The following is an 18,074-nucleotide window of genomic DNA, read 5'->3' as shown; positions in this document are numbered from 1 at the left end:
GCCCTGGTTGTCCTGGAACTCACTCTGTAGACCAGGCTGGCCTCAAACTCAGAAATCTGCCTGCCTCTGCCTCCCAAGTGCTGGGATTAAAGGCATGCACCACCACTGCCCTGCAGACATGTACTTTCTTACATGACTCTCCTCACCTAGAGTTCCTTTCTTCTGACCTATTATTCACTGCTAAATCTTAAGGATGCTTTCCTTTTCATTTTCGTTTTGTCCCATTCAGTTAGTCACTTTCATTCTCTTCTCAGGGTGCCACCCAAAGAGAAGGGCAGTCCACTTCCATTGTCCTCCCAGCAGGATTCCCAGACTGCCCTTACTTATTTGACTTAGCACTTTCTCAAGACTTGAAGTTGGTTGTTTGTCGGTTGGTTGATTTCTCTGTGTAGCCCTGGCTGTCCTAGAGCTTGATCTGTTTACCAGACTGGCCTTGAACTCAGAGATATGCCTGCCTCTGCTTGCTGAGTGCTGGGATTAAAGTCATGGGGTTTGAAGGAATAGTTAAATACAGATACCACCTTCATCCAATGTATAAATAACCAAATCCCCTTCTATGCAGGCCAACTGAAGAACTTATAGCCTGAGGAACAAAATCCATTCTTAATTTCTTTCTTTCTTTTTTTAAAAAGATTTATTTATTATTATAAATAAGTACACTCTAGCTGTCTTCAGATGCACTAGAAGAGTGTGTCAGATTTCATTACAGATGGTTGTGAGCCACCATGTTGCTGGAATTGAACTCAGGACCTTTGGAAGAGCAGTCAGTGCTCTTACCCGCTGAGCCATCTCACCAGACCCCATTCTTAATTTCTTGGCTGACAGGAACTACAGACTGTCTCAAGGAAAGGCCAAGCTATATGAAAAACCAATGTTACTTACTTTGGATTTGCTTTTGTTTGGGGTTTTGTTTTGTCCAACAAACCAGAGCCTTGGAATCTGAATAGATCCAATCCATTTTAATCATCCACTCAAAACAAACAAGAAACCCATTAAACAGATGAGACATTTCTTTTTTGTTGTTGTTGTTTTTGTTTTTGGAGACAGGGTTTCTCTGTGTAGCCCTGGCTGTCCTGAAACTCACTCTGTAGACTAGGCTGGCCTCTAACTCAGAGATCTGCCTGCCTCTGTGGCCCAAGTGCTGGGATTAAAGGCATGTGCTACCACCGCCCGGCAGAGAACATTTCTAAACAGAGCAGGATATTCTAGATTGGGTTCTTGGTTATGCAGAAATAGCTAAATCTCTACAACAGACCCTCAAACCCAGTCTCAGGGACTTACCAAACTTAAATGGATTTCTAAGTTCTAGAAGTTTTTTTCAGAACTTAAAGATGCATTAACCAGGGCTGGAGAGATGGCTCAGTGGTTAAGAGCGCTGACTGCTCTTCCGAAGGTCATGAAGACAGCTACAGTGAGTGAGTGGGGCCAGAGCAAGAAGAAAAAGTGTCTGAAGACAGCTACAGTGTACTTACATATAATTAATAAATGAATCTTAAAAAAAGACGCATTATCCAAAGACTGCTTTATTTTTTTTTAAGATTTATTTATTATTATAAATAAGTACACTGTAGCTGACTTCAGACACACCAGAAGAGGGCATCAGATCTCATTACAGGGGGTTGTGAGCCACCATGTGGTTGCTGGGATTTGAACTCAGAACCTTTGGAAGAGCAGTCATTGCTCTTACCCACTGAGCCATCTTTCCAGCCCCAGGGACTCAATCTTGAAGGGAGGTGGAGATTCAAATGAAGATGCTGAGAGCCAGTTCCTGCTTTCATTATCTCTCTTTTAATAGTGCCGTGGCCCATGGGCTGGAGAGATGGTTCAGTGGTTAAGAACACTGACTGTTCTTCCAGAGGTACTGAGTTCAATTCCCAACAACCACATGGTGGCTCACAACCATCTGTAATGAGATTGGATGCCCACTTCAATGCCCTCTTCTGGTGTGTCTGAAGACAACTACAGTTTTACTCATATAAATTAAATAAATTAAAAAAAAAACACCACCAACAAAACAGATAAAATAAGGAGTTAATAGTGATATTTCTAAATAGTAGTATGGCAGTTTTTTGGTTTTTTTTTTAAGGAGTGCCTGGCCCTCCTGACAGCATCCCGAGATAGGGCCTCTGGAGTCTAGAAAAAACCCACTTGTTATCAAAACCCACAATGTAAAGGAATGAGGCCTGGAGGGGTATGTTTCTCAGACCCTCCTATGTACACACTGGTACATTCTCTCTTGAGGTGACATGGACTCTCATGGAAGACAATTTCTCACCCCCTTGACCTATAGAAGTGTGGTGGTTTGAAAAGTTATGACCTCCCATAGCCTCATGTATGTGAATGTTTGGTCCATAAGGAGTGGCATTGTTAGAAGGTGTGCTCTTGTTGAAGGACTTGTGTCAGTATGGGGGTGGGATTTGAGGACTCCTATGCTCAAGCTCCACCCAGTATGGAACTCAGATTCTCCTTGCTGCCGGGATCAAGATGTTGCACTCTTGGCTCCATCTCCAGCATGATGACATGCTTCCTGTCATGACAATAATGGACTAGAATGACACTGTAATGGACTGGAATGAAACTGTAAGCCAGTCCCAATGAAATGTCTTCTTTTATAAGGGTTGCCCTGCGAGGCAGTGGTGGCGCATGCTTATAATCACAGCACTTGGGAGGCAGAGACAGGTGGATTTCTGAGTTTGAGGCCAGCCTGGTCTACTGAGTGAGTTCTAGAACAGCCAGGGCTACACAGAGAAACCTTGTCTCAAAAAAAAAAAAAAAAAAAAAAAAAAAGAGTTACCCTGGTCATGGTGTCTCTTCACAGCAATAAAACCCTAAGACAAGAAGTAACCGGAGCCTTAAGTGCCGTCTTTGCCTTTATATCCTTCATCCTTTTCCTTGCCCCAACTCTTCTCCCTCTGATGCCTCCAGAAGCAGAACCTCAAGCTAGAAGGCTACTTGGACAAATGTCTCATCGGCTCTTCAGCTTGGGCCAGGATGCTTAGCCCCTTGGCTTAACCCTCTCTCTAGAACTACTCACTGGAATGTGAGGGCAGAAATAGATTCAGAAAGGGCTCACTAGTTCACTTCCAGGACTTTCTGGGACTCACTGCTATATTCAAAGACCACACACCAATATCTTATATTGTGGATCGTATTCTTCAATTTGCATATAAGACTGGGTTTTGGTGATATCTCATCTCCTGATCGTCCCACAAAGCCCATAAACCACACATTGGCTCCCAGGACTATTGTGCCACATCCAGAGGATGGCACTGCTCCTAAGATGGGCTCAAGCCAGATGTATCACTCTTGAACATCAGAACCCTGGGAATGTTCACACTCACTTGAGATGATAGCTAGGGTGTTTCCCGTAGCCTACTCCTCTCTGTATGCAGTCCGGGACTATCCAGGACACAGAAGAAGTGGATATACAAGCAAGAGGACCCTGTTTTTCTCTGAAGATGCCTGTGTGCAGCAAAAGGGGCTATATAACAGTTCTCAAGGGTTTCTCCCTCCAACCCCCTGGCCTCCCATTCAGTGCACAGGAACAGGGCCTGACACTTGTGTCAGGGGCTTCCCTCCAGCCAGGCCCCGGCCTATACTTCTAGGTGCCCTGGCTCTGAGAACTTGACTGTCCAGCCTGCACGACTGACTGGAATTCCGTGGGGGGGTTACATTGGTATCCCCAAACCCAGCATGTGAAGTACACGGAGGTGAATCTACATGCTGCATGTAACCATTTCTTTTCTTTCTTTTTTTCCTTCCTTCCTTCCTTCCTTCTTTCCTTCCTTCCTTCCTTCCTTCCTTTCTTTTTTTCTCTCCTTCTTTCTTTCTAAGACAGGGTTTCTCTGTATAGCCCTGGCTGTCCTGGAACTCACTCTGTAGACCAGGCTGGCCTTGAACTCAGAAACCTGCCTGCCCCTGCCTCCCAAGTGCTGGGATTAAAGATGTGCACCACCAACCACCTGGCCAGACCATTTCTTTTATTTTCAAAATATCTGAATATTCCATATGCTTCTCTTGTTGTTTTTTCTCAAATATCTAACATTGAACTTTGCCATTTGACATGTAGAAGGGAGAGTTGTTTTTAAAGACAGCTGTTTATCTCTCTGTGTGTAGGGTGAGGATCAGCAACTAAGTGATGTTTTTACAGACCTGCTTGTGCCAAGACCTGACACCAACTTTTTCCCTGAACTCTTTTCTTTTTCTTTTTTAAGATTTTATTTATTTTGTGTATGTGAGTACACCACTGCTGTCCTCAGACACACCAGATCAGAAGAAGGCCCTGGATCCCATGACAGATGGTTGTGAGCCACCATGTGGTTGCTGGGAATTGAACTCAGGACCTTTGGAAGAACAGTTAGTGCTCTTCACCACTGAGCCATCTCTCCAGCCCCTCCCTTGAACTCTTAAGTATATGCTCTGCAGTGTTTTAGCTTTGTAGACTCCTCGCTGACCCTGCTTTCCAACATATGCAGGGCCCATCCATCGTCCACTCTCCTCCATCCATAGCTCTACCGATCTGTCTCTCATATTAATCCATTCATTGTCTATATACTACCGCTGAACTATGTCTACAATCCATTTATCTACCATCCACACACCATCTAGTTATTTAATTATTTACTTTCCACCATCCTCCATCCATCTTTCATCCATCCATCCATTCATCCATCCATCCATTCTGCATTCATTAGTCCCCATCCATCCTTCTGTCTAATCATTCAGTCATTCATCTGGTGGAGCCTCTCTATGCTCAGAGGTCAGGAGCAGACTACACACAGGAGACAGTGACCAGAATTGAGATTCCTGCCGGGCAGTGGTGGCGCACGCCTTTAATCCTAGCGCTTGGGAGACAGAGGCAGGTGGATTTCTGAGTTCAAGGCCAGCCTGGTCTACAGAGTGAGTTCCAGGACAGCCAGGGCTACACAGAGAAACCCTGTTTCAAGAGAGAGAGAGAGAGAGAGAGAGAAATTCCCCAGGGCTTCACCCTTGGTGCTCAGCAAGAAGCACTATAAGGCCTTTCTTGTACTTTCAAGGTTTCTAGGGAGATTAGGTAGTACAGGGGTGCCCTCTAGGCCCCCTTCTTTTCATGGTGTTGTTTCCATATGACCCTGTCTTGTGAGCTCAAATTCTAAGTGCTCTGTGAACTGGCTAGTTTTATGTATCAACTTGACATAAGGAAGAGGAAGGAACCTCAGTTGAGGAAATACCTCTACGAGATCCAGGTGTAAGGCATTTTCTCAATTAGTGATATATAGGGAGGGCCCAGCCAGCCTATTGTGGATAGTGACATCCCTTGGCTGAGAGCCTTGGGTTCTATAAGAAAGCAGGCTGAATAAGCCATGGGAAGCAAGCCAGTAAGTAGCATCCTCCATGGCCTCTGCATCAGCTTCTGCCTCCAGGTTCCTGCCCTGTTTGAGTTCCTGTCCTGACTTCCTTCAGTGATGAACTATGATCTGAAAGTGTAAGCTGAATAAACCCTTTCCTCCCCAGTTTGCGTTTTGGTCATGAGGAAACCCTAACTAAGATACTCTGTCTCTGGCACTGCTGTACATATTTTCTGTTCCCTGTAGCTCTGGGGTTCTTTTCAGAGAGGTGAGTTTTGTCCTTCAGATAAGGTAGTTCTGCATCATGACCACTGGAGGGAGTCAAGTCGAATCTGCCAGCTGGGGAATCCAGCCTCTGCACCTGCCAGGGTTGGTAGCTTTTCAGGAAGTCTGTTGTTTTCCTGAACTGGGAACTAGGGGCAGATCTGGGCTGTGGGCTACAGTGACTAAGGATCCATGTGTAGTCAAGCTTTACCCAAGGCAAGGTAAGCTAGAAGGGACATAGTGTAGTGAATAGGTGATGGGAGTGACCCAGGCAAAGTCCTAGGAAAAATGGGCCACACCTTTTCTGAATGCGGAGGGGAGAAGAAGAAAGAAAGGAGAAGAGGGAAAGATGGATGAGTGAGGGAAAGAAGAATGGGAAGTAGAGGAAAAAGAATAGGGAAGAAGAAGAAGAAGAGGAAGAGAAAGAAGGAGAGGACTCGAGTAATGGGGAAGGGAATAAGAAGGGGGAAGGATCTGGATTCTCCCTTTACCCATGCCCTCAAGGAGTAAAGTGTCATGTACTTGCCAGGATATGACAGGCAAGGATCCTGACCCCTCAATGAAAATTCCTCCAGAAGTCCCCTTCCACTTGGACTGCTAGCCCTTTCTCCAGCTTCTGGTGACCTTAGCACCTGCCGCCCAATTCCACTCAGCACCTGTCTCGTTCTTCCAAGTTCTAAAATGACTCATTGCACCCCCGACACCAGAATTCCCTCCCCCAGCTTTGTCCTCTGTACCCTGGCTACCAATCTCAAGACCACACCTTGCCCTCGACATTTCCAAGCTGAACTCTGGTAGCCATTTCTGCTCTACCCTCTCTGCCTCTTCTCCCTCCCTACTCTTCCTACCTGACTCTTCTGCCTGGTCCCCCAAGCTTAATCTCCTGAGTCTTGGTCACTGAAGCCAGGTCTCCATGGGATCCCTGGAACTCTGTCTCTTTTGTCTCCTGGGGGGGGCTCTCCATCTACAGTCAGCCCTTTTCTAGAAAGCCCAGTTTGCATCCCAGATGAGACAGTGAGTCCTCCATCCTGTCTAGCTGGGCTCTGCTGGTTTCTCTGGTTTTCTGTCACCAGCTCCACCTCTATCACCATGCCCTGGATCCTTCCCTCTGCCCGTGCCAGCTCTTCCCGCCTTCCTATGTTTTGTGTTTTCTGGTTATACCTGATTGCTTCATCTGAGCATTCATGGGAGCACCCTACTTCACTACCCTATCTGAATGTGTTTCTTCTATATCCTAAACTCTCAGTGTGTAGGACAATCCTATAGGGACCATGCATACAAAAGTCCTCAGAAAGTCCTTGCCCTGGATGTAAGGCCCAAGCCTTGCTAGCTCCAGCCAAGCTTGCTGTCAGAACCCCAGGGAACAGAGGCCTGCTTTCTTTCCTTCAGAAATGCCCTGGATATAAGTGATCCCCTACCCAAGCACCAATAGACTGTTTACAAAGATTCTGGCATTATCTTGCAGCAAGCTCTGGTGACATAAAAAGGCTCCTGTTTCCCCAACTTTAGCTACCTAGGCAAACCCCTTTCCTGTGCTTCAATCTCGTTGGAAACCTTCCAAGATTCCCAGGAGCAGAAGGCCCTTCAGGCATAGCTCTGAACTCCCATGGGAAAAGATTCAATGCCCCAGACTTCCTGCCACCGCTGGCTACTTCCTGTAACGAGTGGGAAGGTCCTTGAGTGTGATGCAATAGGAGCTTATAGAAGCTCACCTTTGTTCAGCCTCATGCTGTTTATAAGGGAAAAGCAAAGAGGAGTTTCAGTGCTAAATCTGTGTTGGCCCTGGGACCTCACAGTGTGTGAACTAGAGAGAACTCTAAAAGATTTGGTTGCTTTTGCTCACGGTGTACTTAAATCCTAGTGAGAACCATGGTAGAGGGAGGGATGAACCTTAGGAAAGCTGGGAACATCCAGAGGCATTTCTGAAGGCTGGTTACTCATGAGCTATGAGTTCTGTTTCTGAGATGTCCCCTTCATGATGTTTCCTTCTAGCTACTTCCATTTGAAAATACAGCTTCATGTCGCCTTGCTTTGTCTGCAGGAAGATTAGTAAGCCAGTGAAAAGGGCCAAGCCCAGTGACTTTTTAGTAGCGGTTCCTTTTGCACAAGAAGTCAATTACACTGCAATTACACAGGACCAGAACTATAATTACTTGGAAGCCAACTCCCAGGTCAGGGCAAGATCTCAAATGCTGAGATGCAGGACTCTTAGGTCCCTAACAAGTACAGTCTGCTGGGGAACCATGACCAGGTTAGTCTGGGGACACACAGAGAGCTAGTACTCTCTGGGAAGTCACAGGCAGGGCTCTTCACATTGTGGATGTGAGCTGGTATTTGAATGTGGAAAGACACAAGGGGCAAAGGAGTTGGCGAAGCTGGCCATAGAAGATGCTCCAAAAGCAAGACGACCTGGAGGATCTCCCAGAAGGTCCGGGGGCAGGGATCAGACCACCAGGAACAGTGTGTCTGCTCTGGGAACAGAAGCAGGTTTTTGGAAGCACTACTGTCCCTAGGATGGTTGTTCCAGGACTTCAAGGTCATAAATTCAAGGCACACACAGGTGTTAGGCCCCATCTTTACCCTGGTTCCTCTCAGAGATATCTTCAAGGCATGTATTCATCTTGGAAAAGTACTGACCAGAGAGCATGCCCAGAAGACAGGCCCTCGGTTGATGGTTAATCTGGCACGGGCCATTTACCTAAAGACCATTTTGCAAGTTTCTAAACATGGCTTGAACAGAAGCCAAATGATAACTCAGAGTGGGGTGGAGTCATGCCGTGACCTTGGGTGCTACCCTTGTTCCATTCACAGGCTAGAGCCCTGAAAGGGTCGGATTCTAGCTCCTATCATGGCTCCACTTTCCTGTTGGGTCTCTAGGGTTAGGTTGACAGACCAAGGACTCCTTCTCCATGAGGTAAGCAGCTATAGAATTTCTCAGTCATCTCCCTAAACAGCTCTTGACCCCAGCCTTGGTCTTTACTCCACACATCTACCCCCAAGGATATTTGACTCTTGTGCTGGACCTTCAAGTCCTTGGCTATTCACAGTTCAGTGCCAGCTTTCCACCTTCACACCAGAACCCCTGCTGCGGCAAGGCCTCTTGGAGTTGTCTTGGGAAGGGATCTCGGAGATGTGGGGGATCTGCCAAGCTCCTCAGGTTACAGTTAGGAATTCCTCCCTTCTTACCCCTTCCTTCCTAAAACTACCTTGATACTGTGGGCTAGACTAGTGCCCACTGAAACATCCAACACAGCTTGATAGCTGTCGGGAAGTCCCTGAAGGTCACTCACTTGCATCTTGTAGTAGGGAGCTGGTGCTCTGAGCTCAGGGGAGAGCTCGCCCCAGAGTCTCTCTATTCAGCTCCCATCCTCCTTACCCAGTGCCTCAGCCGAGGAGCCTGGGATACATGGGCCTCTGGAGGCTGTGCTGAGCCTCTCTGTGCCTTTTAGTGGTGACATGCAAAGGCTCAAGGGGGCAGTGCTTAGACTGTCAGCCCACAGAACCAGGCAGAGCAACTTGTCACAGAAAACTTACAGAAGCCCGTGAGTGTGGAAACTGCCAAGTGAAGGGAAGTTAAAGGGACACAAACCAATTCCATAAGACATGATTTTTCTTTTTGTCTTTCTTTTTTTTTGTTGTTGTTTTGTTTTTTTGAAGACAGGGTTTCTCTGTGTAGCCTTGGCTGTCCTGGAACTCACACTGTAGACCAGGCTGGCCTCGAACTCAGAAATCCGCCTGCCTCTGCCTCCCAAGTGCTGGGATTAAAGGCGTGCGCCACCACTGCTCGGCCGATTTTTCTATTTCTTAAGTTGGGCAAGATTGAAATGATAACTAACCAGTGCTCCCAGAGGGTTGAAGGAAGTCCTCCCCAAGGCCCCTTCCAGTGCTTCCAGGAAGTAGTTTTCATCTCTCTTAACCATCAGCCGCTTTTTGAGAAATCCCGTGTGCAAAGAATCTAAGGGAGTCTTCTGAAACAAGGTGCTTGTTTCCGCAGTGTTCATAATAGCTAAGGATCACAGTGAAGCCCTGGCCACTAGCAGCAAAGTAGCCGACGGCTGTGGGGCTGAGGTAGTGGGTGTGCTCAGGGAGGTACTGGTCATTATGGCTCCCCTTGTCTGCACAAGGCCGAGGTGTCAGCGGTCGCTATAACTCAGAGTCAAAGTCAAGCTGCATCCTGGATTGTTTCTGCCAAAATCCCCAGTAAGAAACACCAGGCTGGCAGTAATCACTTACAGGTTGAATGCTGCCTTGCTAGGCCTGAGAGGTGAGGAAAAGTCTCAGGCAGGGCTCCATTGGGGAAACCTCCTCCTAGGAGCCCAAGCTCAGAGGCCCACAGGAAATTGCTGATGCTTTCAGCACCAAGGTCTACTTTCTCCCCTTGCTTCTGTCTTGTTCTTTCTGTTTCTCCTCCCCGTGTCTGTTTCTCCCTCTTCTCCCCTGTCTCCCCTCTCTCTGCACCCTACCCCCAACCACCTGTCACAGAAAGGTTTCAGGGAAGGCGAAGGCAGGAGACACAAACAAATGTGCAGAGATGACTTTAAGGGGTGAGGCTAATATCGTGGGCTTAACTGCGGGCTCAGAGTCAATACTGAGCTTAGCAGGGGCTGGTGCATCCGGAGTCTTGTGACTTCTGAGTGCTGTTCAGCAACTCTGGCTTCCAAACACAGCTCTCCTGTAAACAAACTGCTCCAGACAAAGGTTAATGACGGCCCATCACGAGCCGCCTTCTGATGGTTTTCCTCCACAGCCTTCACACAGGCCCTACAAAGGAGGGCTCCAGAGAGCCATCAGAGTGGATTCTCCTCTGTGCCTCACTCTACCCAGGCACTGGAGTTTTTGGAACATCACTGCTTAGTCTTTGTGATGGGCACCTTGCTCCAGCTCCTCACCTAATTTCTGCCTCTGCTCTCATAAGAAAGACACATGGTGGATATTGTTGAGAGCATCACGGCGGGGCTTCAAACTCCTCTCCCTGTTCACTCCTCAGGGCGGTCAAGAATGACTCAAACCCCAGCCATTCACCTTGGTCAATACAGGCCTGGGTGGCTGTTAGCCACAGAAGATGGAGTGTTACTGTGAATGACTGTCCCTGAACAGTGTGAGTTTTGGCCCTCCCTCTGTAGGACACGGGGGCCATGCCAAATGCCCTTCCACACCTGCTGCTCATATCTGGGTAGAGGCTGCAGAATGCTAGGTCCTTGAGGGACATTTAACCTTGGGCTGGGGTGTCCTTGAGACCTGCTTTGGTGGAACAAGGGTAGTGTATGGCATAGAGATCAATGGCCAAGCCTGGCTTCCATGACATTCTCCTCTCCCTGAAAGAGTGGCCTCTGTGCAACTGCCCCCGCCCAATAGAAGAAGTCATTCTTCTTCTTGGAGGACGGTAAGGATGGGGAGAGTTGAGAAGAAACCCTGGGATAGCCAAGGCCAGGGACAGGCGTCCTTATCAATGGTCCCTTCTGCTTCCTAGCACCCTGGTGGAAACCAGAGTGATCCTATGGCGGGATCTGCCACACAAGTATCTCTGAGGATCAGGAATGTTCACAATGTTGACCACTTGGGGACCAGCTCTTGGGCCTGGTAATGCAGAAGCACTGTCCATTGGTGAGACTGAGCCCATGTGGCTGACCACTTCTTCAGCTATAGTAACCAAGCAGATGGTACAGACCTTAGGGTCCTGACCACAGAGCCAGGTGGACACGCAGTCTGAAAGGGCATCAAATTTGGACACGAAGGCTTCTTGTTCTGTCAGGATGCTCAGGAACAAGTTCCTGAAGGCTGGGTGAGGCTGCCCAGCACAACAGAAAGCACCATAAGAACTGTGGCTCAAAGCACAGGGTTGGGAAAATGCATCGTGTCTAATAAACCATCATCCACCCTGGTAACTGTGAGTGCCTGTCACCAGGACTTTCCACCCCCAATTGTGCCTCATGGACCTGCCCTCCTCACCCCTTGAAGAAGGTGGTAGATATGTGATTCCTTTGGTCAGCAGAATGTCTCATCCCTGCCCTTTCTCCTCAGTCATGATGCCAAGGTAGATATGAAGATACAGCTGACCCAGGGTCAGCCTGCAGGACACTTTCTGTGACTCATCGACACTTGTTGTTCTTCATCATTAGGAGTGTTTGTAACTGCAGCCATGGCCAAGCAGATGTTGAATAAAATGGCATCTTTGTGATTTGAACAGCAGGTGTCTATAGCACTGATGGAAAGGATCCATGCTTGTCAGCTTTCTGTTGTTGTGACAAACATCAGAGATAAGCAGCTTACAGGAGAAAAGGTTTCTCTTCAGAGGTTTCAGTTCATGGTCACTGGGCTCTGTTATTTTAGGCCTGCGGTGAGGCAGCATGACATGGTGGAGCACCAATAACTCACCCCGTGGCAGCTGAGAAAGTGTGTGTTGGGGGCATGTAGTGAGAATGTTGGTTCCTTTAAAAACCTAGTTATGTTATGTGAATGTTTTTGTTTTAATCCCAGGTGTGGGATAAGAGACAGCTTCACCGCAGTTCATTATCATTTGCCTCATGCTCTAGTAGAGGTGTGTTTTTGCCAGCTGTGGATAGTTTCTGTGAGTGTGTGACATTTGGAATTCTGGGAACTTTTGAGAGGGTATAAATGTGAGGGCCCTGCGAGGGGCCAGGGGCATGCTCTGAGGAGGCTGCTGCTTCCTGCTGTTGTGCCTTGTCAAGTGGTTGTGAGCAGACACAACAAGAAGAAATCGGATATCCTGACAAAGAAGACAGGACTTGCCTCAAGGAACTCAATGCTATTCAGTAGGAAGTAGTCTAAGGTCTACTCCCCATTACCCTCTAACCTTCTTTTTCTCCTACCTAGTAATATGGGGGTTGGAAGGGATTAGGGTGGAATAAGGGTTGGAAGGGTGGTAGACATAAGAACCCAATAAAATAAGGAAGCCCCCAAAAGGCTAACCTATAAGGACAGGGCTCCATATCATGATGGTATTAGACTATTATCCCCCTGAAACCATAAGTCCAAATAAACCATTCCTTCTATAAGTTGTCTTGGTTGTGGTGTTTTTATTGCAGCAATAGGAAAGCAACCACGTGCATACACACACACACACCTCTTACCCAATGGATCAGTGGTGGTCAGAAGTCAACCTGTAGAAGTTCTCTCCTTCCACCATGTGGGTTCCCGGGATTGAACTTGGTTGTCAGCCTTGGCTGCAGATGCCTTTTCTTGATGAGCTCTCCTGTTGGCCTTTAAATATACTTAAAAAAAAAAAAGATTTGCTTATTTATTTATTTATTTTTGGTTTTTCGAGACAGGGTTTCTCTGTATAGTCCTGGCTGTCCCGGAACTCACTCTGTAGACCAGGCTGGCCTTGAACTCAGAAATCTGCTTGCCTCTGCCTCCCAAGTGCTGGGATTAAAGGTGTGCGCCACCATCACCCGGATTATTTTTGTTATATGTAAGTACACTATAGCTGTCTTCAGACACTCCAGAGGAGGGCTTCAGATCTCATTACAGATGGTTGTGAGCCACCATGTGGTTGCTGGGATTTGAACTCAGGACCTTCAGAAGAGGAGTCTGCTCTTAACTGCTGAGCCATCTTTTTCAGCCCCTTAAATATACTTTTTAAACTGAAGGAATTAGTTGGAGATTAGAGATAAGGCTCGGTAGAGGAGCAGGGGATGGAGATAGATAGATAGATAGATAGATAGATAGATAGATAGATAGATAGAGAAAGAGAGGCACCAAGGAACAGCATGTCTTTACTCCAGTGGTGGGAGGAAAACCCAGCTTTTTGCAGCAAAATGAGCACAGACAGATATTACTTAGAGACATTTGACTTTAAAGAGTGACTTAGAAGATCCTCACAGCAACCAGGATTGTGGATAGGGTGAATGGTGGAGTCTCAGAGATGTAAAAATTGATCTGTTATGAGCTGATACCATCCAGGGGTGTGAAAGCTGTAGCCCTAGCACCAGTTGGGATCATCCTAGGAATGGAGAAGTGGCAGAACTCTGAAGGAACTGTGCAATCACATTAAGGGAATGAGGCGCAGTCTACTTGTCTCCAAAATGTAGAAGAGAATCTCTCTGATGGATGAGAACAGGAGAGTCTTTGGGAGCTGGAGTGACAGTTGAGGGTTGGTAACTGGTGGGGAAAACGCTCCAGGTTGCCTGAAGAGATGAACATGGCCATGGGACCCGGACCATTAGACGTCACGGTTCTTGGTGAAGCTGTAAGGTCAGAGAGAGTATAAAGCCAAAGGACAGTTCAGGGGCCGGAGTGAAGGACTGACCGCCTACACAGGGAACAGCCTCTCAGTGAGGCAGCCTGCAGAACACAAGAAAAGCCCCAGGGTAGCTCAGCACCTTGAAGGTATAAAGCCTTTCCTAAAGGGTAGGTGGTTGGATTCATATTAAAAGCTCCTGTCCATCAGAAGTGAAAAGGCAACATCTGAGTTTGTTGAAACATTTGTAAGGCACCAACTTCCAAAAATTAAGCCCCAAGAATACATGGGGAAGGATCACTATCTCTTAGGAAGTGGACTGGAAAGTGTTTTAGGTGATGAGGGCTAACAAGGCCCAAAGTCAATGACTCAATGTGATAGGCCACCGTGGAACAGCAATAGAACCCATGATTAATATGGGCTTCTGTTGTGAAAATGTAAGGGCAGGACCCTATGCAGGAGAGGCATGGAACATGGGAGGACCCATGTAGCCCTGGAGTGTCTGAGGATTGGTTCCTTGTTCTTAGAAATGTTTTGGCAGCCATTTTTGATAGAGTCTCAGTGTGTGGCCCAGGCTGGCCTTAAACTCTCAATCCTTCCACTCTGCCTTCCAGGTGCTGGGACTATAGGCGTGTGCCTCTATGCTGGATTTAACTCTCCCAGTGTTAGAAATCAAAACTAGGCTTTGTGCACCCTCCTGAGCTACCCCCAGCTCTGGCAGCATCTTACAAGTCATGTGAAGCTTGGGAGGGAGTAATGCTCCCATGGATGTGTGACTGGGAAAAAAAAAACAAACCAGACATGTATGTGCTAAGAGGCAGTGGTGGCTTTGACATGATGAAGGTGAAGATAACTGTTCCTGGCTACAGAGCAATAGAATGGTGGGCAGCTACGGCATGTACTCCAGGAACACTGCAGCCAGGACTGGCATGAACAGTACTCACTTTATACTCATTTGACTTCATCATAGTGCTAAGAGTTGAAAGCACAGACTACACAGAGCCTTCAAGATGCCCAAGAGCCTAAAAAAAAAAGCTACAGTCTCAGGAGGAGGGCCCAAGTGCCTGGGAGAGAGCAGAGGCTTCATAACTATGGAATGTTCTAGGTCTTAACCTGAATGGTAGTGACATGAATCTATCAACACCACAAAGAGTCATCCACTTGAAAAAAAAAATGTTTGAGCTAACCAGCTTTCTGTCACTGTAACAAATACCTCAGATGATCCACTTACAAGGAGGAAAGCTTTGCTTAGCCTCGTAATTGTGAAGGTTTTTAGTTCATGGCTAGCCTGTTGCCCTTGAGCCAAGGCAGCATATCATGACAGTCTCGTACAGCAAAACCCCCTACATCGTGGACAAGAAAGAAAAGAAAAAAAAAAGAAAAGAGAGACCAGACTCCCACTTTCCCCTTTGAGGTCACATTCCCAGTGACCTAAGGCTTCTCCATCACTTTCAACACTGCCACCCCAAGGACCAAGCTGCTACATGCGGCCTGTGGAAAATGCTCTGGCTACACACTATAGCAACAGGCATTTCAACACAGCACCACAGAGAGGAGGCCGAAGTCAGATGAGCTGCACGCGGGAAGTTTTGGTAAAGAATTATGGGTACCCAGTACACTAAGAACTCTCCACGTCACAACTCAGGAATGGTACTTGGTACCAAAACTAAGTAAAAGTTCAAATTTAAAACTATCTAAGAATTTAAAGTCAATGAAACTGTTTGAAAAATGAATGAAAGGGAAATTCTCAAGCTACAGTGTAAGTGAAAACCAGGTATAGATATTGGGACTTGGGAGGGAAGCAAGGACGGATGGAGAAATGGATGGATGGAGGGATAAGTGTTCTGCGCACTCAACTGTGAACTAAGGAGTAAAGAAGAATCACTGTGTCTTCCCCAGCATGGAACTGGAAACACCTGTCTTGTCAATAGAGTGGGCATTGTGTTTATAGTAAAAAGTGCTCCTGAGAAAATGAGCTAGTCCTCTGCTCCCAGGTGCTGGCACAGGCCACCAGTGGAGTGGGCTGTGTGTGGATACAGATCCATCAGTGTGTGGAGCCCATTCCCATTCTGCAGGACCCTGTCCTGTTTGTCCCCATCACCTCCTAAGTGAGGCTTCTGCCTTTTCTGGTCAATGAGATTTGAGGACTGGGTCAACAATATTTTCTGCAAGTTTTAATCTTTTCTTTTTCATTATTTTCACATGCTGTTTTAGGAAAAGCAGAAAGCTCCCAAGCCACTCCTCTCCCTCACTTGCTGCCCTGAACTGTCCTAGATTCTGAAAGGGAACTTGCCTATCTGGAAGACCCTGTGTGGCCAGTCTCCTAAGGTCCTACTGAGCTGCTCCTGTGTACGTGCTGAGAAAGGAGAGGTTAAAACCTGGATAGACTGTCCAGGGCTGGATATATGGGTTCTCTGCCACATGAATTCTTCTACTGAAAAGAGACCCACAGATCTCCTGGATTTGCCAGCCTTAGACACCAGCTCAAGACTCTGCAATTTGCCTAGAAACTAAGCTATATAGCCAAGGGAGGAAATAGCACTGTGCAAAAAGAGAGACTTACATGGGTATTCAAGTGGGCTGAGGACTGAGAACAGGCTAGAGAGCTGACTAAGAGCCAGGCAGGTAGCACCCTGCTGACCCTCTGGAGGTTGGTGGTCTCTGCCAATAGTAACACCAGAGCATTCTGAGGAGGAAGCAGGATCTTGTAACAATATCTGGACATACAAACGCTGTTCTGGGCTGCTCTGCAACTGAGGAGCTGAGGTCGTGGAAGGCCTTTTCTGCTCTCGCAAAAAAGCAGGGATACCATGAGACCCTTAATGGTGGCATCACAGAGGGCATCGGAGCATCTGCCTGAGCCTCCGTCCATGCCCAGCCATGAGGCAAGATCCACAGATGGAAAGAGGATTGGCCCTGACCCCAGAGAGCTGTCCCTTGCCCTCCTCTGCCCACTCAGGTTCTGAGGTAGGAGAGACACCTGGCATCACACCTTCCGTGGATAAGGCACATGCAGAAAACATAGGAGGTAAGGATAGGACCTCACAGGGCTCATAGTAAAATCCCCATCTGGACCCCAGTCCTGGATTGCAGCCCCACCCGTCCACTCAGCCTGGGCACCAGCCTTACCGTGAGAGTCATTTCCGCCATTTTCTCAGGAAATGGCAGGCATTAGACAGCTTGTGTACAATTCACTCACAGGATGTAAGGCCTCTGCACTGATTGTGTAGGTTGTTGCCCAGGTGACATGGGCCCATAACCCAGTTTCTCTATCTCATTTCTTTTGTGGAAGGGTCTAGAGGATTTGAGGGGAGGAAAAAGTGTGGTCTACCTAGAGAGGCTTGCATAGATAGAGTATTCCCTACCATCCCCATAGGTTTCACATTGTGTTTCTAGAGCAGGTCTGGGTCCTCACTTTAGTCTACTTGCTGGTCTTCTTGAGCCAGGCTACATCTTCTTCCCTGTCCACACTGTCCTTCCTTCCCTGTTCCCAGGTCCCACCACCTGGCCTGGCTCCTTCCTCTCTGTCTCTGTATTGCTATGTTTCTATCTCTGTCTCCCTATGTCTCTATGTCTCTCTGTATCTCAGTCTCTTTGTCTTTATGTCTCTTTTTCTATCTCTGCCTCTATTTTGTCTCTGTTTTTCTCTGCCTGTGTTTGAGCTTCTTTCTGTCTCTGCATTGCTGTCTTTGGTGCCTTTATCTATTTCTCTGTGTATCTTTCTTGGTCTCTGTCCCTCTCTATCTCTGTCTTTGTGGGGCTTTTTTTGGGAGGCACATCTCTGTATTGGTGTTTGTTTCTTTGTCTCTGTTCTCTCTCTCTCTCTCTCTCTCTCTCTCTCTCTCTCTCTCTCTCTCTCTCTCTCTCTCTTTTTCTCTCTCTCTCTCATCTCTCTGTGTCTTTCTGTCTCTTCCTTCACATATCGATCCCTCTGTCCCATCTGAATCTTTCCCTGTCTCTAGCTTTGTGTTCCTGCTCTCTGTCTCTGTCTCTCTGGGTCTTTCTTCACCTTCTCCTTCACATTCTGTAAATAGGATATTTTGAATGTAAACTTTGTCTCACCTCTGGCCTCCACCCTATTAGTTTCCCAGTGTGTTTGGTCAAAGGTCAGGCCCCTGCACTTGCTCTACCCTGAGTGATGCCCTCCTTCATTTCTGCTATTCAGAGTTATCAGAAGGAACCAATGTAGGAGAAACAGATAAAGCTGGGCTTCAGGGCCATTAGCATCTAGTGGTGTTTTGATCACCGATGAAATAAATAAGCAGAGACAGAATTTAAAAGTC

This window comes from Mastomys coucha, unplaced genomic scaffold, assembly GCF_008632895.1.
Source record: "Mastomys coucha isolate ucsf_1 unplaced genomic scaffold, UCSF_Mcou_1 pScaffold8, whole genome shotgun sequence".
NCBI lineage: Eukaryota > Metazoa > Chordata > Mammalia > Rodentia > Muridae > Mastomys > Mastomys coucha.
The sequence above is the reverse complement of the archived record's forward strand: the minus strand, read 5'-3'. Positions refer to the sequence as shown.